This window comes from Falco punctatus (assembly GCF_963210335.1).
Source record: "Falco punctatus genome assembly, chromosome: 1".
In the NCBI taxonomy this organism is placed as follows: domain Eukaryota; kingdom Metazoa; phylum Chordata; class Aves; order Falconiformes; family Falconidae; genus Falco; species Falco punctatus.
The window spans coordinates 55,305,449-55,332,116 of record NC_137580.1 but is presented as its reverse complement, the minus strand read 5'-3'; the positions used below and the strand labels follow the sequence as shown (position 1 = coordinate 55,332,116).

At 40.0% G+C, this 26,668-nt stretch overlaps 1 protein-coding gene across 2 annotated transcripts in view; it reads right to left on the bottom strand.

Annotated features, from left to right (window-relative positions):
* GRXCR1 (glutaredoxin and cysteine rich domain containing 1) overlaps window positions 1-26,668 on the bottom strand; it is a 90,141-nt gene extending 63,473 nt beyond the window's left edge. For both annotated transcript variants that reach the window (XM_080404422.1, XM_080404421.1), the window contains exon 1: window positions 1-26,668. This exon is cut by the window's left edge and continues 17,588 nt beyond it. The gene's annotated coding sequence lies outside the window, so the exon portion shown is untranslated.

The window sequence follows — 26,668 nt, the reverse complement described above, 5'->3', positions numbered from 1 at the left end:
TTTTTGCACAGATGGGAGAAAAATAAACAATAAAGTCTGAAGAACGTAAATATGCTTAGGGCAAACAAAAAACTGTGGAGATCTATAAAGGGAAATCACTGTATCCTCAGCCTCCATTTTATCAACGTTTTGTTTACTATACAAATGTAGGAGAGGCAGAGGTGATGGGGCATTTGCTCAGGAATTATTCAGCACCATCTGGCACCTTGAGGTAATTAGTTTGCACTGTACCTCCTTTGGAAACCATAGCAACTCTACAATAACTTAATTGTGTTCTCTGGTGATGGCATAATAAATAATAAGTGCCACTGCTGTAGTATTCTAATTAATGCATTCTCAACTGCCCAGCTGCTGTACACAAATGCACTGTCTATTATGAGGTTCTTGGTAAGAAGTGTTTGTAAAACAGAAAAAGAAAAGGATTCAAGAAGAGTGTAATTTTGCTTGACATTAGTCCTCGATAAAATCAAGGAGAAGCTAGTACATGATTTAATTGATTAAGAATTGCAGGAATCTAATTAATGTCAGTCAACACGGCTTTATGTGAAATAGATCAGTTTTGTCAAACAATCTAATTGCATTCTTTAAGAGCATAAGTTTTGTTGATTTAAAATAACTAAGCAGATGTAAAGCACACAGCTGTAAGGTTTTTCATGTACTGCAACATGGCAAAATATGACTACAAATCAGTATTACACTGTTTCAATAAAGCACATTTTCAAAAGATTAGGAAACGGCTAACAAACGGGAGGGAAGAGGTGAAGCCAAAACTCAAAATCTAGTCAACTCACCAAAATGTAGCTTTTTACATCTAGAAACAATTAGTATGAACTATACAGCCAAAACAAATGAATCAGAAAAGAATTGAATCTGAATATCTCTGAGTAATACTAGATTCAGAAATTCATCTACATTGTTGGAAAAAGAACACAAGCTAACGGATAGTTGATAAGCCCAGTGTTAGAGTATGGTAACAAGGTTCAGGTGCATGCTTGCATGCCCTGCAGGCAAGAGTGAAAGAAATTATCCAAGATTGGAAAAAATACATTAGAGCAGAAAAATGTGGACACGGGGCAGCGCTGGCCAAGATACTAGCTAGTGTTTGTCAAGCTAATGGTGGAAAGCCGTACAGCCACAGCAGCACAGTGCAAACCACCCAGCTGAGAGGCAAGGGTTGTTTTCCCCCTGTGTCATCACCTCCTTGATTGCTGCCAGAATTTGTGCTCGTACTTCAGCATAAGGCTGCCCTACACCATGAACACCTGCCACCTCGCTCAGAACTAGCCCAGGGATCTCTAACCAGGCACAGCATCACATTGTTTAGACATGACAAAACTCTGCTGAGTTTGTGTCCAACACCATTCAGATACCATGGAACATGAGAAACTGAAGCCAAATGCAATTAATGTCCTAAAATCAAGTCGGATACCTTTCAGGAACACCCAAGGGACTGGACTCCAGTCCAGGAGCAGACAGAAGAAATATAATGGCCTGTGATACATAGAGGATGTTAAAACAAATGATGACATGGCCCCAGTCGGTGAAGATGGACCTATGATTTCATAAAAATATACAGTCACCACATTCCCAGTCTGTGATTAACGCCATTACATTGTCACACTGTGGAAAAGCAGCAGTGTGATCATCCAGTCCCGGAACTGTACAAAAGTTGTAAATTTGTAAAAAAAAAATTTGTGTTTTCATTGAGCCTGAACTTAATTAGCCAGACATATTTTAAAATCAGATATTTGTCAGCAAAATAGTTCCACCAAAACCCAGATTCTTCAATAATGGCAAACCAAATTCTGAAATTTGTATGCAAAGAGGTGAAATTTACCCAACAGAACATTATTTAGTGAGAGTTAAAGAAGAGTGCCATTGTCATGCATTAAGAATGTCAAGACAATTCTCTTGTTTATCAACAACCATATTCATTTTGTAAAACATGGGCACAAAACGTCGCGTTTATACTTCTCTTATCCTCCCCTCAGGCCGTGTTAGTTTTGACCCACCTCTTTTTCCTAACGCAGATATGACTGCATTGTTTCCCCAGCTCCCTTAGAAGGAATGCACATTATGAAATCCAATGCGAGTAAATACACTTGTATTCAAAGTAGTGACTGAAATATTCTATAACCTTATTATTACTCTGCCCAGTCCCATGCCAGCTCAGGCCTAAACTGCACCTTGATCCCTCACAACAGACTTAGCATGCTTTTATGGTAGTACAGATAGTGAGTTATGAACAGCTGTAGAATAAAGATATTGAAGATACTATCATATACAGTAAAGAAAAATATTTGTGGTTCAAAACTGTCATGACAGCTAAAAATGTACTGATATATACCACACAAAAAAAAAAAATAGCCAAACTTACAGGGCTTTCAAAACAAATAAACCAAACAAACAGGGCTTTCAGAAAAAGCAAATAATCACAAGACAATCAGGAATTATGCTTTTATCCATCATGATTCATATTTGACTCATACGGTAAGTGAAATTAATTTGAGTCACAGGCATAAGCGTGAACACTTTTTCCTGTAGGAAGCCAAGAGCTGTTTTGGCTCAGTATTTATTTGTGCTGTCCCAGATGACCATTCCCAAATACCTGGGGAAAAACAAAAACCCACGAGGCCTAATTCTGCTAAACTCATCCCCGTTAGAACTCATGGAAAGAAACAGGAAAGTGACTGAGCAGTTTCTTCCCTTCCTCTGGCAGCCGACCGTTCCTTTAGACATACGTGGTGACATCCACCTATGTTGAATTTTGCCACAGCAGTGACAAAGGTCTTTTGAACAAACTTTCCAAGCCTCTCCTTCTCCGTGCCGATGCAATACTTGCAGCCTGCCACACGAGGGAAAGCATCCCAGCAAACAAAACACACCGAAGTGGCTGCACTATCACTTACACCTGCCCCGACCAGAACGAACTGGGGTATTTTCCGAGGGCAGCGATGTCTCACTCCCACTAGCTCTGTGTCAGCAGGACGAGCAGCAACATCGCGGTAAGAACTCTCAGGTAAAAACAACTTTTCATCATTTACAAGATGACCACAATTATTCGGCAGGCTCAGACAAAAATCCATAGCTTTACATCTGCTTCTGTGAAAAGCAGGTGATAGTGCAATAATTTCATGCAAGCAAGTCAATTCAAATCTGTTAAAATTATTTCTGTACTTTCAAATACTGAAAAAGCTGTAGGGCTACTGTTACCTTTAATTGCACCAGTTTCAGCCCAGAGCTGAGGAAGAGGCTTCCCCATACATGCTGTAGACTTGTGTAACTGAAGCAGAATTCAACAATGTATGTATTTTTTCCTGATTCCATTATATGAGCATATTTAATTGTTCATTTTCAGATATACTGGGAGTTAAGCATAAAAATAGCAGTGACTGTCTCTATGTAATGTGTGGAGTGGGAGGAAAAGGAGGACTTTGAAACAGTTTCAGAATTAATAATGGTGTGCTATTCTAAGCACTGCTATTTTATACTAACTTCACAGAAAGTTCAGAATTGTTTCAGTGCTTTGTCAGACAAACAATACTAACTGCACAAAGTATCTCAAGTTCTTTGCAGGAGGGGGTTGCTTCATTTACCTTCCTTTCCCCTGCTTTCCCAACTCCCTCCTTTTCTTCCTCCTTCCCCACATTTCTACAACTTCTTCATTTTCATGTGAGAGGAAACTCTTACCTTCACAACCTCAATAGCACTAGGCCTACAGCCAGAGATCTAGCAATCACCAGAGCAGTCAGCTGGCACTTTGTCCTTACTAGACATTTATGGGTATGTGCCCAAAACTAACGTTTGTTCCATATGAAATCCAGCCTGAACAACTCGATGGATATCACCCCTAATAAGCTAAGTGAGATACTTCAGCAGCTGGACTTTACAGCCATCATCAATCACAATACAGAAAGCAGTTCAGATCATTTACTGCTTAGACAGGATGAACTCTTCCTCCATGATTCTATGTAATTCACAGCATCAGTTAAGTAAACTTAGCCTCATTTCCAAGAAAAGATGAATAGGTGCTGCTTGCCCTGGCTCAGACATCTTTCCAGGCAGCTTAGAAGTAGATCTTGAATATCTAAAAGTTCAGATCCAATTTTGTTAGGGAATCTCCCACCACAGATGCTGCTGCCTGAAGACCATCAAGAAAAAATAAGGAGTTAGGCATTATGTCTCATGGCAGTTCACTTTTGTAAGAAGACGCCACATTCCCAGGCTGCTCTCATTCTCTCTCTCTTTCTGGTTTAGGTAGAACACTGACTAACAAATTAATCCTGTTTGCTTCTTTCTCCTTTGACACATCAGATGGCATAGCTAGCGCCACTGGGAAATGCTATGTAAAAATGCAAAACAGGAATTCTGAAAAAGCTTTTTGCCGGTCACAGTGTAAATATAAAGAACTACAACTTACACCATGGGCAGAAAAGCAATGACATATCAATAGTTTCATTTCTAGCTGCAAACAGCTCGTTTTCTCTCCGGTTTGTGTTTAAGCACATTGCCAAAGTTAAAGCCCTCAAGCCTTGTTTATACAGCCTTTGCTAATGCAGAGTCCTCCCAGTCATCAGAGAGTAAAGGCTTGAATATGTTAGGTAACAATATATTTTTAATAAATTACCTAATTAAAACTAATGGCCCTGGAATTCCTATGCTGTATGCAGCCATGTAGCTGTTACAACTTGGTTTTCTCTGTGCCATGCATTTCACTTGCTAGTCACTGACCTCTCCTCAGGGGCTGCTGCCATGCTACAGTGTAGTTGATGAAGACAAAGGCAGCACAAGATAGAGAAAATATTACTTTCAAGCAAATTTAATTTTGCCCTACCGTGTTTCTGCCATTTCTTCTCATCTGCAACAGAAAGGACTCAACCCTAATGTAAGTGCGTGCTCTTTAAAGTTAACTGCAAACTCTTAGGAGCACCTCAAAAAGGTAAAATGTTCAGGGATGATTCAGGCAGAGGTGTTCTAACAAAGACATCTGGATCTGCAAGGAAAGTGTGTGGTGCCAGGAATTTTCACGGCTTTCATCCTGAGGACTCACGCTCCAAAGACCGCCTTGGCTCTCCAGCTCCCTCAGAGAACCTGCTACCCTTGCTCTCCTCCTGCCTCCCACAGGTTAACACCTGTTAGCATTAGTTAACACCAGTTAGCAACAGCTGACATTCTCTAGAGAAGCACTAGATTCTTGAAAGGTTTCAGCCCAGCACCCCAGCAGTCTGCAGAGGTCTGCCTGCAGGCAGAACTGCCACTCACCTGCTCCCATCCTTCCCAGATTTCAGTCCTGCATCGTGTTTGCTGAGGTCCTGCCACAGCCTCCCCAGGAACATGCTGCATCTCTCACAGCCTGCTTGCACAACAGCCGGTCCTCACCCCGTGCTCCTGTGGAGGGGTTGCTCTGGGCCAGGCACCACACTGTGCAATCTGCTGGGTTGCCTTGATGTAGAGCAATGAGAGAGTTCTCTCAGAGCACGTTTCAGGGCTTCTTTCTAATCTTTGTTTTTGTTAAGCTACAATCACAAGCAATTTCCATAACCCCATTAGGTAAGGTATTTCAGAAAACAGTGACAACCTGCATTATGCGATTATTGTAATAATGAGGCCTTTCATCAGAGAAGTCTATGAATAATTAATTCTAATTAAGTAGCTGATAGACACAGTAAATCATTCATCAGTGCTTGAATCCTGTATATTACAGACTGTAATAATTTTTCTGTTAGCATAAATGCTGAGGAAAAGAGTGTAATCAATGAAAACATTATTAAAGATTTGTGTCACTGCTAGGAAATAAATTGGAAAATTTCTTCTCTGCCTTTGTTTTCCTTATTTACTCTTGCAATATTAGGTAGTAGTTGTCTTTGGCCAATGACTCATTCTTACTGCAGCATTATTTGAAAAGTAGGAATGAATCAGTAAGTACAACAGTAGGAAGAATAAGGAAAAGAAGAAGAAAGATGAGCTATAGACAGAAGATTGCTGGCTTTCTCTATTAAGAAAAGTGATGAGGAAAAGTTTTCTAGAAAATGCTGAGCTAAAGATAATAGACACAGAAAGGTTATTTTGGAAGCCTCCGTGTTCTGTGGACAGTCATCACACCTACTACATATAATTCAAAACTTTTGAATTTTATGAGGTGGCACATTACGTCTAATTCTGGGATCAGGTATGCCTGAATTTTCAGGTTCTGCTAGTAAAATCTGCAAAAAATTATGCATATTTGAAAACAAATGGCAAAACCAATGTAATAAATAAGGTTGTTATTACATATAGAACCATAATACAAGAAACTATATATTGACATAGGATTCATATTAACTCAAAGCCTTGAAATATACATATATATATATATATCTCCCAACTATGTCAACTGGACAAAGCTGTCCTTAGATCCAAGTACTGACACTCTGCACAGGAGAGGGAACCAGAGCACACAGAGAATTCCAGCAACATTATAAGCAAGGAGACAATGCATGCAGAAGCAGTGGCTGGGCCACCGTCTCTTTGATAAATGCTGAGCCTTTAGACAGGCTGGCTTAAAATGTATTAGTTTAAATGTTGTTGAAGTTTTTGTCTTTGACTTGTGAATTCTGGTGTTTTTATAGACGACATTTTCTTTTTTTTTTTTTCCCCCCAGAAAAAGAGTAATAAACTAACTCCATGAAGAAAAGTTTTAATGAGATTCTCCCAGTATCCTGAGACTCAAAGCCATGAGACACAGCAACTTTTGCAGTAGCTCAGATGTTTAGAATATAATTAAGGATCCAGGTCTTAATGTCCTTGGGATATGAGACAATAAAAACAGGCTTTCACTGTTACATCCAATGTGAATCAAATGGAGAAAGTATAAGTCAGACTATATAATATACTTTTTAGAGAAAAATCACAATTACAAAAGCCAATAGCAGCAAATGGAATAAATAATTTTTAAAAATGCATCAACAACATTAAGGATGATTCAAAAGAATTTGAACTGCCAAGTCAGTGATGAAAAAAGCATGTAAAATAAATGCCCATGAAGGAAAAAAAATATGAAGGTGGTAATACAACTGTAAGAGAATTATTGCCTCAACAAGTTTCCTATTTTCAATGAGTTTTCAGGTTTTGATGATAACAATAATTAAAAATACAGAAATTTTAATAGATGCTTACCAACAAAGCAGAACTTAAATTATGGAAACACAAGTAAAATAAAAATAAATAAAAAAAAAAGAAAGAAAGCAAACCTGTAAATAAAAGTCTCCGATTTTATGACAATGTTCCCCCAATGGGATATATGCCTATTTTGTACTTTCATAGCACTGTAATAGCCACTGCCATAGGAAACACCAAACACACCATAGTTACTGGGGGCTGGGGCAGCGGGGGATGTTCACAACTGTGAATTGTATGCATTGTCAGAAATATATCTTTTTATCTGGAGCAGAAAATAAAAATCTTGATAGCATGCGAGTGCCTGCTTGCTCAGGTCTGTAAGTACAAGCATACTGTTGGTCATTACGGAGAGTCCCACCGGCTGCAAGAAAGCAAATTATTTTTGCATCTGTCTTTGTAGAATCAAGGCTGGAAGTTGCCATTGAAGTAAACAGAAAAAGATTTATGTAGCAGTTGGAAGAAATTATAAACTGTACAGCACACTTCTCTGGCATAAAATTGCAATAAACACTTTGTACCTTTCTGTCCATCCCTTTCAGTAAGTATATATATTTCCATCTCTGGTTATACACCAATACAAACTTGGAGATAGTATTTTAATTTTCAAATGTACTCACACAGCACTGAGGCTATCAGTTATGTGCAATACCTGTGCATAGCTCAAGGTGGAACTCTCTTATTTTCCTTCATCTTGACAAAAGAAATTAGCAAGTGACATGTTTTTAGTAATATGAATAGAAGTATGAAAGTCCATGTGTTCCTCAATAACATTTTCTTAACTGAAAAGCAATCTATTTCCCAAGAAGCAGAAAGCAAGTCCAGGGAAAATGGATAAAGCAGGGGTTTATTTTTTTTTCTCTGATTTACTTGATAAAACCAGTTTTGCCTGTTTTGAGGCCAAGTGGAATGATCCAGCAGAAAGAGATAACAAAGCTCTGAGCCAAATCCACAGCAGTCAATAGAAAGCATCTCACTGATTCGATGAATATTACAGTGTATTGAAGATTACATTCAGTATTCAATGAATATTGAATTCCATCATTTTCATTAAAAGCCAGATTAGTCCTAGTTTAGTTCTCTTGACATCAGTTTACTGGCTAAAATGTATCATTTTTCCCTTGAGAGATTCCATGATAGTTTTTTAAATGTCTTCCTCAGAGAAAGCAGAATAATATCAGTATGACAGATCTGAAGAGGCTGCATGTGCCCTACTGCATTTCAGTCAGGTCATACTCTTGTCACCTGGCTATGGAAAGAAGTGTCCCCTACTGATGAAAGCCAAGTGAGCTGCAGTCTACCCAGCAGTCCGTAAATGGCCTTTCTTTCATTAGGTGTTTTATAAATGGCGTAAAAAGGAACACAAAAATCCCAAACGTATTTCAAAGTACACTAGGCTTCCAGAGGATGTGCTGAGTTGACCCACACAAGGGTACAACTCTTACTGCTGAGAGAGACACAGAGGAAGGTCTAGCAGACAAATTAATTAAAACTTCAAGATATCTGCTGTTACAAAAATAAGGTTTTTAATGAATGAGCTAACGAAGATGGGATCTGCCGTAATGCTAAGCAGCAAGTCAGACATGGCACAAAGTCTCCCACTTGTTTTATTTTGTAAGAGGGACCCCTGCTTCTGTGGGGTTTGTGAATCATGTAACCATTTCTCATGTAAATCTTCTCTGAGAACACTAATGTTGTGGCAGGGCTGGCAGACTGCAGAATGGAAACTGGTACACAGAGGCCAGCTCTGGGTTTATGAGCAATACCTTTATAGACTATAGGGTTGCAACGTTTACCAGAATTTTTTACTATGTGTCCTTCAATATTTGTCAGCTCTGTGAGTGCACAAATGACTGAGTATCTTTTCTGGATTTAAATCATATTCTATATATTGAAATGGCCAATCTAACTGTTACTTTCAGATTAAAAACACGTTTCTGAGTTACAAACGCTAAACCCCATCCTCAAGCAAACAACAATTTGTAATTTCCATTTACCACTTGCACATTTCAAACCAGTCACATTTAATTAAAACTGCAGTAGTCTATTGCAAATCCTAGTACAGAAAATACATCAACACTGTAACAGAAAAGAAAAAAATCAATCCTACTTTTATTTAACCAAGTTTTCAAGCACATGATGCATAATTGCTTTACTTTAATCTTTTTACTCCTCCCGAGATTAGAAGAGTGTTTCAGGATTGTTGCAATCAGCAGAAAGAAAGTCCATAGTAACCCACATGAGAAAATGTTTCATTCCTTTTGCAATCAGATTTACAGGGTAATAATACCTCTCAAACACGTAAGTTTGCAAATAAATGTATTTCAGATGAACTGAGAATACAGACTCCATTATCTTTATTGTATAAAAGCAAAAGACACTCTATAAAATGAAACCTGGTGTTTTACAACAGAAGTTTATAACCCAGTATTCCTTATACTGGAGCACTATTATACCTCCCAAGTATTTCTAGATTGAAAGAGTGGCTACTTCCTTGCAAAGTGAAATTGATTTAGTAGTTCATAAAAGAGAAAAATCCTTTTTTTTGAAACTGCTTTTTTAAAAACATTTAAAGGGCTATATGAAGTCAGAGGACTAAAAGTCCTTCTAACCTGATATTCAGGCTCAAGCAATAACCAATAATGGAGGCCTAGGGATGCTCTTTACTTTTGCAATTCCCAAAATTCTCAAAAGAAATTGAAAAATATTATTTTAGGGATTAAGAATTTATTTCACTGTATTTCCTTACTGTTATGACTAATACACCTAGTTTTAAACTATAGTTATACAAAAGTTTGCACAAACCATCCAATCCTTAACTGAGATTTTGTGCAAGTCGGTGTTAAATGCAACTAAAAGTGTCTAAGTAAAGATCTTGGCAGGTAATCAATCACCTGAGCATAAAATTACACCCAAGTGCGAAATTGCACATGAAACCTGAAACTGGTACAAACATGGTCCCATCTTTGCATATCTTTGATGCATATTTCAATCTGCTTTCTGATGAGTTAAAAAAATAATAAAACATGGAAGTTTTCTATGATATGAAGAAATTGTGCTATTTACTCTCCATTAATTATGTTATCTAAAAATGCAAAATGTTTTGGAATACAATTATTGTAAAGCAATCTGAGTTATTCTCTTACTACATTAACATTTTTCTTATTTATGAAGAAAAAAAAGCAACAAAAGAAAACCCCAAACCGACAACACATTATAAAGACCAAATATATGGAGTGTATATGAATACTTCTGCCTGACAGTATGAAGTGCCTTGTAACATTTAATCGCCATTAAAATAGTTCACAGAAATTGCAGATATCTATTTATGACACTTTTAACATGATGCAGATGCATGCTTCTCAAATACATAACACGATTTCTGTATATGCCTAACTTAAATCTATTTCTTGCATACCCCCAGATAAAATTTTGTTACAAAACTGACACTTGGCAATAAGGTAATACCCTAAGCCGCCTAGCAGGGCAGCAGGCAATCTCAGACTGTTTCCAGGAAAGTGACAAAAGCAATTATTTTTTTCCAAAATCAAAGTAGAGTTCTAAGTAAGACCCTTTGAGTTCTTCAAAACTGATAAATTTGGCTTCTATTTAGAATAAGATGAGGACATAAGAAACAACAGCAGCCTGGAGCACCTGGCAATGACAGCATGAAGACATTCTGTACATCTCCCAGCTGATGTTTTTCCTTTCCAACCAGCTTAGGGTTGTTGACTTAGCTACTATAAAAATGTAAGCACAATAACAGTGATTTGAAAAAACTAAAGTTTTGTACCAAGGTCACTTGGTCATGTCCACGTGGAACCAGTGATTGCTATACCATTTCTTGGTATATAATTCTAGGTTTGCAAAGCATGTAAACAGAAATGTATTTACAAAAAATACTTGCATTGCAACCTTGAACAGAAACTGAACTCTTTGGTTTCAAAGTTGTGATCCCTGAAGTGTCTCACCTGCTTTCATCCTTGTAGTGAAACCTGGGAGACTGAAATCACTGCATATGCCTCCCTACATAAGGGAAAACAGTATTATCAACAAGGTGAAGAGGTAAGTGTTGTGTGCCTGCTCAGCTACAAGACATTTTAAAGCAGCTGTCACAAAGTGGCTGTTCCACAAAGAAGCTCAAAAGGAAAGACACCTCTCCACCTGGAGTACTTATATGATCAAGAGCAAAATTATTTGATCTTGTTCTGCTGTTACTGTTTGGAGGATGTACTGAATTAAAAAAACATTTGTGGTAATGATCTTCCTTTCAAGCCCTTGATGTAAAGCTGGCTATACAAAGCTTCTGCCTGCCACCAAATTAACGACAGTCTTTTATGATATTAATCAAGAGTGATTCGAAGTCCCGGATTTAGATAAATGATGGCTTCTCACAACAATCACCCAACAGTGCTCTAGCCACTGCTTCCCCCAGTGAGCACTATGAAGAGGGTTCTATAGGATTTTCCTCCAAGTAAACAATCTCCTAGTCATCTGACTTGCTGTCTTCGCTGCTGCTCTTCCTCCAGGCCTTGACCTACAAGAACTTGCTTTCTATGGGTTAATGTAAGTTCTTAAGTTTAGTGTGGGACACATTAAAATACTGTAATAATAACATCCTCTTGCAGCTAATACATAAATTTCATCTTTTTTTGTATCAGTCCATGAAAGTTTAATAGTGCTTTGGCTGGCTTTGTTTTCTTTATCAATCACTTTATTGCTTATTTTTCACTTGAGCACTGTGTTCAGCATCCTATGAGAAGCTGAAGGGATAGTGCCATATTAAAGATCAAGTCATTTAGAGACAATGACCTATTAAGGCAGCGGAACTGGCCATAGACTGTATGTATATTGCCCTTTGCTAGGATCATGCAACTTCCTGCCAGTTTCCCAGGCTCAGTGATGCTCCTCCACCCACCCCAGTTGCCTCTTCACTGGAGATGCCTCAGTTGTGTCCATATCACACTTTGGCAAAGAGGCACAAACAAGGTTTGCATATAGTTGGTCACTTTGCCCTTCGTGCCTTTCTGGTGTGACAGACACCAGCTAAACCAAGGCTGAGGTCCTACCTGAACAAGAGAAAAGCCTATCATTGGGTCTTCAGTTGCCTCCTGGGTCTCAAAATCCCGTCTTTCCGGCTATCAAATCCAAGCCAGAAGCATGAGTCTCATGCAGTACATGAAAATAAGACCATATGAACATGGTGGCTACCCTGGAAAGAACCTCAGCCAATTTTCTCACTAAGGTAAGTGTCCTGGAGCAGTGAGTAACACCAGATGTGCTGTTGCCATCTATAACCTTTCACCACTTCATCAGTTCTTCTGCTGTCTGTTAAACAAATGTTAAGCTGATGTGTTAACTAAGTGACCCACTCCTCTAGATCTCCTCCCAGTTCCAGGTATCACCTCACATTCATTCCACAGGGTATCTCCCAGCGTTATAAGTCAGCTGCTTTTCCTTCACTGAATTATCTGTCTCACTGAAAGCTACAGCTCTCCCACTCTTTTTATTAAGGAAATTAAATGTTACCATGATAAAATATCAGCCTTGCTTCAGGCCAAATAAGTGTTATGCATGTCTCTAGCCCTACTGTCTGTATTGCCAGCTTTTTAGAGCACCTTGCTAACTACTTTGGTTCAGTGGCTTCCTGACTGTCTCCTTGCAGCTCACCATGGGGTCATCTGATATCACCTTCTATTGGATCTCAAGGCTAATTTTTCTATTACCACTTTCCCTTCTTCACTTTCTACAAAAGTGGTGGGAGATAACTGTACAAGCGTATCCATTGCATGGGAGACACAAGCCATAAAAGAGCAGCAGGAAAGGAAATGATAATTTAAAAATCAAAAAACAAACAGTTGGATATTCTACAAGAATGTGTTCTGTGTCTTGAAGTGAAAAACGCCGCAGGTTTCTCTCATGTGTTTTGTAGTTGCTCAACTTGATATCTTTACCTAGTAGATTGCCTTAGAGTGAGAATTACAGCCATTTTCCAGGTGATTTCATCTCCTGTTACAACACTGTTTTGGTTGTTTCAGAAGCAGTGAAACTTCTCTGCCTTGCCATGTATTCAGATACTTATCTCTTCTTTCCTCATCACTGTGGCTTTTTCCAAACAGCTTTAACTATGTCATTATATGGTAATCATTCTTTATTTCCTTAGACTCCCGTGTTAGCAGATAGCACCTCAGGCCAATGAGAGAGGAAATGCCCAACAGAAAGGACTGGTCAAAGGTGAAATGAGTCCAGGAAAGAGAAGAGGATCAACTAAGACTACAAAAATTATGAGTGGAAATAAAGCAAATTAAGGGAAAAAGGTCCATACAAAGGAATAGAAGAAAAAAGTAAAGAGAAAAAACACCAAACAAACCATGAAAAAGAAAAGCCAACACTGAAGCTAAAACAGATCATGAGAGTCAACTTAAACCCCCAAAAGCTCACTCACATGTGCTAACATGACTCTTCTGGGAACAGCACGGAACTTGTGTAAAAAAAATATTTTACAGTATAGAGATCATAAGATAACAGCAGGTTGGTGACAAAACCATGATGACAATTTGCACACAGGGTGACAAGTCCCAGAAAACCAACTGAGATAATCCCCGTTTATTTAGAGAAACAAGGCTTATGATTCACTATATGAAATGAAGAAGAAATGGGCCAGAGCTCGACATAAAGTCTTATATCTACAAGCACTATGCCATCAAATGCAAAAGAAGACCTGAAGAAAGAAGATGGAGAATGAATTATACATAAGCATTTCTGCAACATTATAAGCATTTTTTAAAAGTAAGTACAGGAATGCTTATGCGAGTAACTTCTTTCTGTGTTGCTAGATCTACTTAGTAGCCTAGTGTAACCAAAACCTGACCTATTGCCCCTTGGTGTCCCCAGGGTACAGGCAGGGCCTGGAGACTCGCTCTTAGGAGGAGACATGCCGCACCATGTAAGAGAAAATGCAAACGTGAGATTGCTGGGAAGGATCCCTGCAACACTCTCCAATCTCTCTTCCCCGTAGACAGTATCCTGGCAATGTATTCCTGAAATCTTCACAAGGCAGGATTCTGGAACATACATATAGATAGACAGATATACACACACACTCCTTTACATATATACAGCAGGAATATACATATATTTACATACATTGTAAACTACTGCCATTACTGTACAAAACCATAGAGCACAGGGGTACCCAGGTGGCAGAGCCCTTGATGAATTTGCCCAGTGGAAGGTCTGTAGAAAGAGCCCCTCACAGTACAGAGATGGAAGAGGAAGGTTTGTAGGAACTATGTGTATCCAGACAAGTATGTCATTTCAGGTATTTAGGTTTAGAGTTAGGCTTTGCAACTTTACCATTTTCCCACTTAGAAAAAAAATCTTTTGTTTGCATCTGTGCTCCCACCTACCATGTACCTAATATGTTTTACTTCAATGCATCTTTCAGAAATGGCCAGGCTATTTGTACTGATCAAAGAATGCAAAGTGTATCCCTTGTAGAAATGAGAACAAAAAACATGGGAGCTGCAATAACAGATATTTTTAAAAGAGTATATGCTCTGCAGGTATGTGGGCATTCAACAAGAATTTTTCCAGTATTTTTACTGGAATCTCTTCCCTTTCATGTGAACATACCCTGTTGACAGTAACAGACATGTTGTATTACATATATCTACAACATAAAGGACAAACAAGATCAGTATTTCCTGTGAAAATAATGAATATTTTTTGTTAGGCTTTAATCTGTGCCATTTAAATTCATGACTCACTTCTTATGTGTAGCTGAGATATAAGGAACTACATTTAAATCAAAGACAGTGAAATTACAATATTTTGACAAAGAAAAATGGTTAGTGTTCAAAGTTTTCTGCTTCAGTAGCACCACAGATTTTTAATATGTTAAAATTAGCCACCAAGTATTATTAGAAATTATTCAGTGGTTTTAATAGCCTGGTCTTGTCCTTACTAAATAGAAAGAGAGAAATTTAAGAAGAAACTTATATCAAATGAGTCTTTAAAACCTTTACTGTATGTTTAATTTCCATTAAACTTCTCTAAAATTTCAGCCTGATGGTGATGAATACTGTCCTGGACAGAGTCCTCCCTAGCAGATCTCCTGGCCACACTTAAACCTCCATAGCACTATAACCCTCATTTTCCCACCCTACCTCAGAATTGGCCAGCATTTGGCAGTTCCACCCCAAATATGAACTTAAGTGTTAGACCAGAACCATGGTCCCAGCACCCATGTTACCCCAGATGATAGACACACAGAGTCGTGGCTTCTTCCTAGTACCTAAAAACCCACAGAGAGTCCACTCCCAAGTAGGACTGCAGGTATCTAGTTTCCAAGACGGTTTACTCCCATGACAGACAGAAGCGGGAGTGCTAGAGGCAGGTCAGCAAGGCGTCTCCTCTGTGAGCAGACTGAGCCTTGTGGGAGACTAGGTTTTGGAGACCTCAAGTTTTCCATGGCAGAAAAAGAAATGTAATCTCCTTGCTGCATGCTCCTGTATGGATCCCAAGAGGCCAGAGTGTCTGTGAAAAAATACTTCGGTGATAGCTGATATGATCAGTAAACACCACTCCAGCAAGCATACTCACTGTTTAAGCAAAAAAAAACCCAGCAGCTAGCTTGCACCTGCATCAGCTGACAGTAGATGGATGGGTTGCATGGCAGTTTCTGCATGAAGTCCAGGAAGCAGTGGTGTGTGGTTTGTTTGGGTTTTTTTCTTATTTATACAGCTTTGCAAAAGACCTCTAGATATGCAATACAAAGGTATTGCCTCTGGTTTTGACCCCACTCTCTGCTGTGTGCTCAGAGGTACTGCTGAATTTGATACACTGATAATGCAGCAGTTGCGAGGTCAGGAGATACAGACATTGGTCCAGCAGAGAAGGGAGCTGACTCAGCAGAACTGGCACTAGTAGCAGATTAGATGAATCTAGAGCCAGAAGTGGGGAAAAGTCTTCTCAGCAGTCAGGCTGCAGCAGTAGTTTCTAGTTTGAGCCCTGAGAGAGAACTGGATTGACAGCAGCTGCAAGAGCTATTTGTCAGGACCACTTGGTCTGATCCTGAACCTTCCCTTACTCTCTGCCATTTACAGTGAAAGCTAAATGACAGAAGTCCTGGGAGAACCTAGCTGACTCAGGGGGAAGTGGGGCTGCAGTGACCTCTCCAGCTGGTCCCTCAGCCCTCAGGTTCCCAGGAATGCTGAGCGTGAGTTTGGAAACTCCTCCTGGGCAGATGAGTGAGCAGGATTCAGCAGAGCATCCAGCCAGCAGTCCAGCTTGGGCACCCAAGGAAGATCCTCAAGCTATATCCCTAAACTCTCATGGAAGGGGCTGGGGGTTAACAGAGGTTGTCATGTGTCTCTTCTGATTATTCTACAGGGGAAAATGACACCCCATCATTTGGTTTGTATTTTTCTGACCTGACAGAAAATAAGCTGTTTCTTAAACATGTTTTCAACAAGGCACCGCCAGCTTGGATGGTGGGCTCAGCTGTGTTCTGCGGTGGGGCTGTTGGCTGGAACCGGCTGTGTCCAGGACAGGGCAGCCCCCAGTCTCTCCACAGAGGCCACCCTGCAGCCCACCCACTACCAACACCTTCACACCATCACCCAGTAGGCCTGGGCTTGACCATCTTATGGGATGGCACTAGATACAGTCAGAGCTGCCTCACATGGTAAGTATTTGTCAAAACTATGTTTTCTGTAGGACTTCAACAAACTCAATGCTTACAGCATGAAAAAGGCACAGATTAATTAATTTTCAGCTTTTCCAAAATATAAGACTGTTCATGGAGTATGTGACTGGATGTAATGCCTACTTAATACTCTGAGGAAAAAGATGTTTTGCTTCCACAGCTGGTCTAGGTATAGATATCAAGAAGAGGCAGAGAGTCTTGGGAAACTGATTAAGAGATCCCCCCAGCACAGCATAAAAGAAGTCTGCATGGCAGACCGCAGAAGTGAGATTATCAGAATGTAACGGGATCTCCAGAGGGATGTCTGCATCTAAGGAGATACCCGTAGCATTGTCTTCACTGAATATAGTGAGTCTTTCAGTTCTCTTTCTTGTACCTTGTACCTCCAGCATCTGCCTGGAGATGTCATTTGTAACTGTTTTTCTGGTACCTTCAAATAAGCCACCCAAGCCCTCTCAGGCAGGCAGAGAAGCCTTTGTAATTGTGACCACAGAGGCTGGTATGCAAAATAGCTCAAGTTAAAATTGTACTGTAAAGCCTGTACTGTAACTTGTACTTCATAGTCTAGACTTAGCACTGCTGCAACAATTCAAAGGAGGTTACAGAAGTTACTTAAAGATCTTCTTTATGAAATAAGCTTTACTAGAGTTTCACAATAAAGCATAATAGCATGTTCCAGTGCATGAAAAATGAACAAACATAGCAATAGGAAAAATGTGAATAGTTTTCAAGGCCTTTGTTTTCTTTCTTTTTATTGTTAATGTTGGTTGTAAAACACCTGAAGGAGGAACAGCTAAGGTGCCTGTATTCTAGAAGGAGATACAGGAATCAATCATTCAAATCACATCATCCATCAAGAGTTAGTTTCCAGGAGTCTGGGTTGCTGTGGCTTGAACAATTACTTTAAGCAGTTCATAGGTGGGAATGGACACATGCAGCGAGAACAGCAAGGCAAATGCCAATCTTCCTCCAACAAGCAGTGGTAAAACAATAACATCAGATTTCCAGCTAAATATTGTCTCCATATTGAAATGTTCTCAGGACTCATCCTATTGTACAGATCAATTACACAGCAACCTTCTAACGTCAAGGTTAAAAAATTTCCTCCCTGAAGTTTATCTGACTCTTTCAACTAAGCCTGTTCTGTGTTAGCTGAAAGTGGTTTGGGACCTTTCACCCCCTCTGTACGGGCATGCAGAGTAAAGCCATCAGAGGCCAGGCATCCCAGAAAAGGTGAGGAGATACAGCTGCAAAGCACCATGTCCCACAGCCTCCACCAGGCAGGGAAGCCTTGCTCTTATTCTCCCTTTAAGACTCCGGCATCAGTCCAGCTGTTGCATGAAACTGGTAAGTTCCTGAGGCTTCTGGTACCACCTGGCCTCTTTGAGAGCTGGTTTTGAGACAGCCAGCCTTACGTCACTAGAAAAGGATGCTGCACTCCCAGATCACCTCTAGATAGCCCCAATCATTTTGCAGGATGCTCTTATGAACATGCAACCCACTGATGAACAGAGATGAGTCTGCAGAGGAGGTGACAGAAAATAAGCCCAGCAATATTTCTTATTGTTGTTGTTGTTATTGATATTGTTTTTAATTCCATGAGGATTTTGTAATGAGAGATGGCTTCCATCTCTCTCCACCACTGTCAAACAGCGAAGGGTAAAAAGCACTCACTCTTGGAGCAATGCACTACTTAGTCATCCTACTATTACTAGTAGTAGTAGTACGCTTAGTCTACTTAGTCTAATGAGACAAGGACTCAAATGGCTAGTGAGGGGCAAGATGGCAGTTCTGCTTCAGTCTCAAGTCAGCAGACAAGTATAATTTTCCTAACTGTGAGTACTTTAGGGAAGGGAAAAGGGTGTTCTGGAATAAAGCTCCCCTCTAACAAGGGAGAAAGGCTGAGCTGGTAGGATGTATTTGTTTGGAAGGTGGAAGGGGCTATTTGCCACTTGGTCTGCAAAGAAGGCCGCTTTTACTTAAGGCTTGGCCATGACAAGGAGTTATTTATGTGAATAACCTCTGAAAGGCTTGTATAAGACATGAAAAAAAAATTCCATAAAAGCATCAGCGTTTTCTTTTTTATTAGAGCTAAAATGATAATTATTTTTTCCTATCAGGTATTGATGCAGCTGTAATTTCAAGTGCATTATGCAACATCAGTATCTTCTAACTATAAGATGGCCGGGGTTAAACTGTGACATCATGAGTATGAGTTTTTCTTGTTTCCTTGAGAATTGCCTGTCATTCTTTACTTTCTCCCTTTTTCAGTTAAGCATTTTACATTGCTCCTTTGGCTGTCTTTAAAATGGCATATAATTACTTATGGTCTGAGACTCAGCAGAATACTTAATCACTTACTAGCATATGAGTGTTACACATTTACTAGAGGGGAATATAAAATCCAAAAATGTCACCTGGCTAATGGTTTAATAATACTTATGCATTCATTATGCTACAGCCTGCCACGGATGCTGATAAAATGGAAAACATCTGAACAGCTGTAGGCAACTTACGAAGAAAGACTCAAACCCCCTTGTTTATCTTCCTTTCCTCCGAGCTTGCCCCAGTGAGCACAGAATACACAGGGAGGGTGGATGTACGTGGCTGTAGACAGCTGGTAATACCACCTACTGTCAGTCACCTAACATTTTCCGTTGAAAGATCCTATTTTGGTTGTTTGCATCTCTGCCTAACTACTTGGACTAAAATTTTCAGTGCAGGTTCTCTGCCTCAGGTTGAGTTTTATTGGAAGCACTGCAGGAAAAAAAATACTGTGTCAGAGAGCAGAGCCAATGGAGGAGGGGAATGCACTGCTTTTTCCACATTACTGAAACATTTCAATTAACTAAACAGGAATATTCTTGCCATTGTTTTCCCAGTCCTTGTGAGGTGCTGCAGCTGATCAAGTGGCTGGATCTGTGTGGCTATGGAAAAGAATACCTGGATGCCGAAAGCTGCAGCAACTAGCGGTGCTTGAATAAAGCAAGGTTCAGATTTCTGTTTTGGTTTCAGAAAGACTCCTCCCAGCTAGAAAAAGAGGCTGATTCTAACCATTTTGAGAGAAACTGGTGTATCAAAGCAGAGAAGGAGAGTATTGGGATGAGATGGACAGGGTCTGCACTTGAGGGGGGGAGAGGGCAAAAAGGAAGAGCACAGCCCTGGGCTTGCACCATACAACACTCATGTTTCAGATCCAGATGAAGCCAGAGATCACCAGATTCCCCACCCTTCCACTGCTAGCAGAAGCTCATCTTGTTCTCATCATATGGGCTGCTCTGCGAACAAAGTGACAAGTTATCTCACCCACCGACAGAGTCAAGAGATTTGTGTATCGGATCTAAAACGTTCAATATTGTTGATTGATCCTGCCATGTTTGATTTTTCTATGGCAACATTGGATTCCTCAGTTCTTGGAGTGGTTAAATCTAGAAAATATGTAGGAAAAAACATACAGGTGAGTTACAAAGTCAGTTACATGAAAATTAGATTAAACACTGACTGTATTTCCTACCACATCTCATGTGGGACTGCTCCATTTAATTTCTCACAGCATTTAGCTGCTAACTTCTGCTTGCATGCTTGAAGCAGAGAGTCTGATGGTCTAGAATGGGCAGAAGGGCTGAGGGGAAGAGCTTGGCAGTTCTCAGTCCCTCCAGCTCTCGCTCTCTCAAAAGTAAGAGGTGAATTGGTTTTGCACCTATGATTTCAAACCAAACAGTTGATAACCTTACTGTTAAACATATGTGTTATAATTTACCATTCCTCTTAATTTTAAACTTCCATTTTAAGCTCTTTCAATAGAGAACAGATTTCTTTGGATAGATTTTTTTTATTTCGTATCTTCAGACTTGATTAGTGCAGGGTAGCAAAGTGCTAGAGCCCTCTCTTCCTCCCCATCTCACATGGAGGATGTATTAATAAATCATGTTTTACAGAAGACTTCCAGGCTCTAAATGCCCATAAGCAATGTAATGAATCACAAGCACAGACATACTGCTGCATACACCAGAAGCAACTGAAATCACCGAAGAAAGTAACTGAAAAAATAAACATGTTCTGTGGTGAGGTTGGAAGCGATGGAGAGGCAGGGAATGCTCATTTCTGAGCCCATTCATTCTGAGGTATTTGAGGTGCTGCGAGGTAAACAGCTAGCAATGCTACCTTCCACGTGTGATGGCTTTCATCAAATAAAGGATGCCAGGCAGAGACTAACCACCTCATCAGGCGTCTGGCTCAGTATGCTCTTCCCGAGCTCTCAAGGAAATGTGTTTTGCAGTCACATTGGCTAGGAAAAAAAAAAAAAAAAAAAAAAAAAAAGGCTTATTGTTAGTGGTGTCCATTTGAATCATAGTCAAATTTCCGGCAATTCACAGGCCAGCATCCAACCCTCAGGCTTTGTGCAGGTGGGGACTCAGTGTGTCTCTGAGGTGGCACAGTAGCTGGGCAAGGGGAAGGAGCCAGCTGGTCCCCCCGCAGCACTGTGCTAGGAAAGCAGCCTCGGGATAAGGTGCTGCCACTGCTTTAGCTACCAAGGAGGAGGACTGGGAGAGGGGGAAAAGCACTCTCTGAGCATGGACTAGCTGGCTTGCTCATATCTAAATGTCTGCTGTTCCCTTTCATTAGATAGCTAACCAGATTCAAAATCAAAATCAGTTGTCTGGGATGTTTTTCTTCCATAACAAACCACAAATAGTAGATTTCATGATATTTCATGATAGATTTCAGACGAATTCTAAGAAATCGAACAGAAAAGTCCATTTAGAGAGTATTAGTTTCAGCTGTGTATGCACCTTTGCATCAGAGCCAGCTCTGTGGGACCTGCTGTATGCGCTCCTTCAGCTCCTCATGTGCAGCCAGATTCGCACTATTGAAGTGCACCGTCATGTGCTCAGTGCAGTCCGTGGGATGACTCAGGTCTGGTGTGTTTATCAAAGTCATCAACAATATGTATACATTAATAGGACACATATTTCAAGCATATCAACAATTACCTGGAGCACTGTACAAATCCTGGCAGAAATTATGTTCATGCACATGAAAACGACTGAGAGCTAAAAATCAGTTAATGGTGAAGTGGAAAAATACAAAAGAATACCACAAATAAAACCCATCTCTGCTGTGGGCATATTTTTCTTTAGTGAAGAGAAGAGATCTTTTCCAGAAGCTGCAGGAGGAAACAATTGTGAGAGTCTGCCAGACAATCTGCGACACAAAAGCCTGGAGTGGAATGATAACCAGAGAAAAGCACTTTATTCCCTTTACGTGATGTATTTGTTTTCCTATCAGAAACCACAGAGCCATGATAAGCTGCTGTTAGGATTCTGCGGATCTTTCCTTATGATGGATAGTTAACGGATGGAACATAGCTATTTTAAAAACTTCTGCCTTACTTTATTACTTGGGGCTGAAGTTTAGCCATCTCTGTCCCTGCTCACGAAAGGGCTCTCTTTAACTACACAGATAGCATCTCTTGGGTGCAAGACAGCACATGGCATACACAGGTCTTGCTGTAAACTAGCACAGGAAGGCAAGCAATTCTGGAAACTAAGAAAGGGCTTCCCAGAGCTCATTGCTATTCTCGGACTGCAGCTGTTTTTTTAGTTTTATAGGAAGATTTCTTCCTCCGCTGAGATTTCCAGCAGATTCCCTGCAAAGAGCTCATTTGCTTGAGCCATGGGTAAGAGAGAGATTCCACTTTTACATAGCAACATCTGACCTGAAAACATCTCAGAAAGGAATGGGGAACTGAATTGGGAAAGGCATTTTTTGTAGAAAGCGGTGTAATGTTTCTTTCTTTCCATGACGTGTACGAGCATTTTCCAGATGTTAAAAACCTGCGGGGAAAGACAGTCCTCTCTGAAGCAGGAGCAAGGTGCTGCTCTGAAGTGTGTTACTGCATGCTTAGCAGAAGCAGAGAAGGGGTTTATCATGTAATGCAACACATACAGGTCTCATTTGAATTAGCCACGTGAATGACGAATATGGTTAGTGTCCAAACAAACCCACTGACATTTAACTGAGCAGAATGTGATTAATAACTTAAATCAAAACTATGTTAATCTTTCAAAAACAGTCATTAAACTTTTCCTAATTACAGTCAGTGCACTGATCGACAGGTAAAGTCAAAAGACTGTTTTCTTTGTGAAGTTCCTTACCACAGGAAGCTGCAGAGAGCTGGTTGGTGAGGTACTCATTCCTCTTTCTTTTAGCTGTTAAGCATAAGGGGATAGAGCACAGGAAAAGAGAGAAGAAAATTAAATAAGCATGTGTGTATGGAAGTACACAAAGTAGATCTTTTTTCTCAAAAAAAAAAAATCAAAAAAACACATGCATTCTTTTCTAATGTTATGACACCTAATTATATCTTGCGGTTATCAAGAGGATGTTCTCAATTGCAAATAGGAGGAAAACCATTCATTCACTTGAGGCTGGAAATAGAAGAGATTGTACAGTTTCTTTGAATATGGCCCACACCCTGAAAATGCAAAGTTTCAATGTAATTCATTGAATAATCTTTGTCAGTACTGAATTAGCTATATCCATATTAATACAGGGCCTATACCATAGATTTTCTTTGAAAATTAGTGACCAGATTTTTTCTGCGCAGCTACCGAAAATGAATAATATAATGAATCACAGCATTTTGTCTTCTTCTCCCCCTCTGTTTTTGGTACATATATATAAAAAACATTTAGAAAAGAAATAAAATCTCCTTCAGCATTTATCCCATCTCCAAAGCAGTGCACATCATATAAAGGCTCTGGCTGCATGTTGTACTGACACTTGAGTAACATCACAATTTAATGACCTCATCCTTGCCACTGTTTGGGTACAACACTTTTACCAAATACATCACAGTACTCTTGTATTTTGTCCATCGGGAAGTTCACAACCCCCAGTGTGGCCTTTTGCTTCTGAGCTGTGCCAGGATGCTTCTGCCTGAGGGTGAAGCCCACTTCTTTAGGATGCACTCTGAGGAAAAGTTCTGCTCCTCATAACATTTTGAAAGTAAACTGCTCCCAGTCACATGTAGAGTTTTTTCTGAAAGTCTGGATCAGAATAAAAGTTTGTGACTATCTTCTTAAAAGACAGGAGTAACTGAAAGTGAAGATGTAAACTTTCTCTAAAAATCTCACAGTGCGTGTTCCTGACCACCAGCATAGCAAAAGGAGCCTGGCCTGGACAGCCTGTACTTTAAACAACTATAGCTAGAAATTGCAAAACCTGAATTGTTGAGAAGCAAACTTAATTTATAGTGATGCAGTTGTTTCATGTGCTGCAGGCTAACAGAATGTTTGACCAAGATCAGCTTTCCAGAGTATACAGCAAATGTAGACCTGTGCTAACTCTTTAGAATGTCATGGAAGTGTTTACATCCTGCAGTAATTTTTGATTCCTTCTTTTGACCTAGTGTAACAGGAAACAAGAAAAAGCATGATGATTTAAAGTAGTCAGCCTTCTGTCACTGATAAATTTCTTTAGGCATTTAAAGGAGTTTACACGCTGCAGCTACAAAAATTCCTAGATCTTGGTCTTTTTGTGGACCTCTGCAAGCACAGGTTGTCTCAGTGTGATTAGAGTAGAGGTACAGAAATAAACTGAGGCAAAAGTGGAATTCTAACTTACAAACTAAACAGCACAGCACCCTGAGGATACAGCTGTATTTAAAGGTCTAAGATCATTGTTTGACAGCCTTGGATGACCTTTAGTCTGAAACTAGAAAATTAACCTTGAAATAAAGACTGGAGCAGTGGATATTATTGCACGTTACCTTAGTAAGGTGGCATATTCCTTCACAGTGACATGTATTGACTGGTACAATTCCTTCGCACTGGCTACTCAGGGCTCTGTTTTCCTCTGGTAAAACCTAGCTGTAGCTTTGTGCTGCCAAACACAAATGAAAAATAGCTATCCTAAAAAGCTAAAATAAATAATTAGTCTAACTTCAGGAAGGCGTGCCACCTCTTTTGCTTAGGTGTTCCTGCCAAGTTGCATGAAGAGCTACACTTTACATCAGGGTCAGGTTAATGGGAGTGATTTTCCGCACCTGGATCAAACCCTCTCCCTACAACACACCCACAGCCACAGCGCTGCAATTATAAATTCTCCTCCCGAGGAAATAACAGGAGGAGAAACATAAGGGTACCCTAAATCTTTACTTTACTCTCACCTTGTTGTTAAACAGGGAGCGTGGTAAAACAAGGTGAGGTTTTAACAGCAGCTGCTCTGGAGAAACACACCTGTATTTACATGAAATGGTGCAGCAACACTCTAAGAAGGAAAACCAATACCTGAGAAATGAAACACAGTGTAGTATGGTGACTGGTGATGACATTGCTATAACACAAGTTTTTCTAGCCCTTGCAGTAATAAAAGGCTTGCTAGATTCTGTCCCTCTTGTCAGCCTCCAGCATTACCTGTTATGGGAAGCTTTGTTTCATATTTGATCTTGCCTCCAAAAATCATGTCCACAGGTGTGGATTTCATAATATCTATGAGGAAAATAAGTACATGCAAACAAACAATATTAGGCCTAAAGTTGCACACTGATTGTGGATATTGAAAAAAGAAGTAGCTGGAATACCACGGGTCGTAACACAAGGTTGACCACAGCCTCATATTAGTCTGTGTCTTTCTGCAGAGTGGAGTGCAGTTCCTGTGGCATGTTGGCCAGGGAGCTGACAGATAACAAAAACACTGAGGGGCATTATTCTCTCTTCCATCACCCTGTCTTTAATGACCATGCATTCAACCCAGTAATCTGCGGTGGTGCATGATGCGAGACGGCACAGAACTGCTTCAAGTAATGTGGGTAATATCTGACATAGAGGGGATAGCTTAGATCAGTGTTTAAAATTTAATATCCTAGACATTTCAAATTATTCCTTACTTAACATTAATTTAATATCTAAATATAAGTCTCTTCAGGGAAGGGGAGACGGAGGAAGTGTGAGTGTGATGCCAAGAAAGAATGACTGGGTGGTTAGAATGAAACAGCTAATCTAGAAAGTTAAAGCAATGCAGAAGACTGAACTTTCGGCAGCTGTGCTTATTGACTGAAATAGAAAAATTACACACATGACTCTACTGTCTTGACAGTTAACTGTTGAATTGAATGTGATAGACATTGCTGGCTTAGAAGATAGGGTGGTATCACTATGAACCCAACCTGTATAATCCCCAATTTCTGAGTGACTGAGAGCTCCTAGCACACCATGGTCTCTGTTCTCATTAGAGCCTGTAGCAAAAACTAAGGCAAACAGCAAGGGAAAACACTCTTCCAACAAAAAGTGAGGGACTGAAGTACTGAGGCCTGAGCAACCAGCCCCAAGCCAAAGTTGACCTCTAGATGAACTGACCAACCAAACGTTTTATATATATATATATATACACATGTATATTTAGTATCCAATCATTAGCAAAATACGCATGATCATTAGTGAAAGATGTAGCTTAGACAGAATACAATCATTAGTGAAGATATAGTGCATCCTTCCTTGCTTAGAGGCAGGTAGTCAAGGCTACAGAAATAGATATATGGCCTTGTTTGCAAAAAGGAGACTCCCTTGGTCCCTCCCTGAGCCCTGGTCAGGCTTTGGTGAGATCTAAGAGCAGAGTGAAACCAGGTGTTTCCACATTTGAAACTAGGTGAGCTTGTTCATTCAACAGTGTAAAGGCTGGACCCTCTTACAGTGACTTTGGAGCCCTCAGCTACGAGGGGATACCCTGCGTAAGACCTCCTGATTGCTGGGCAAGGCTCTGCAAATCCTCGCTGTGACCAGGGGAGCCCAGTGACTGCAG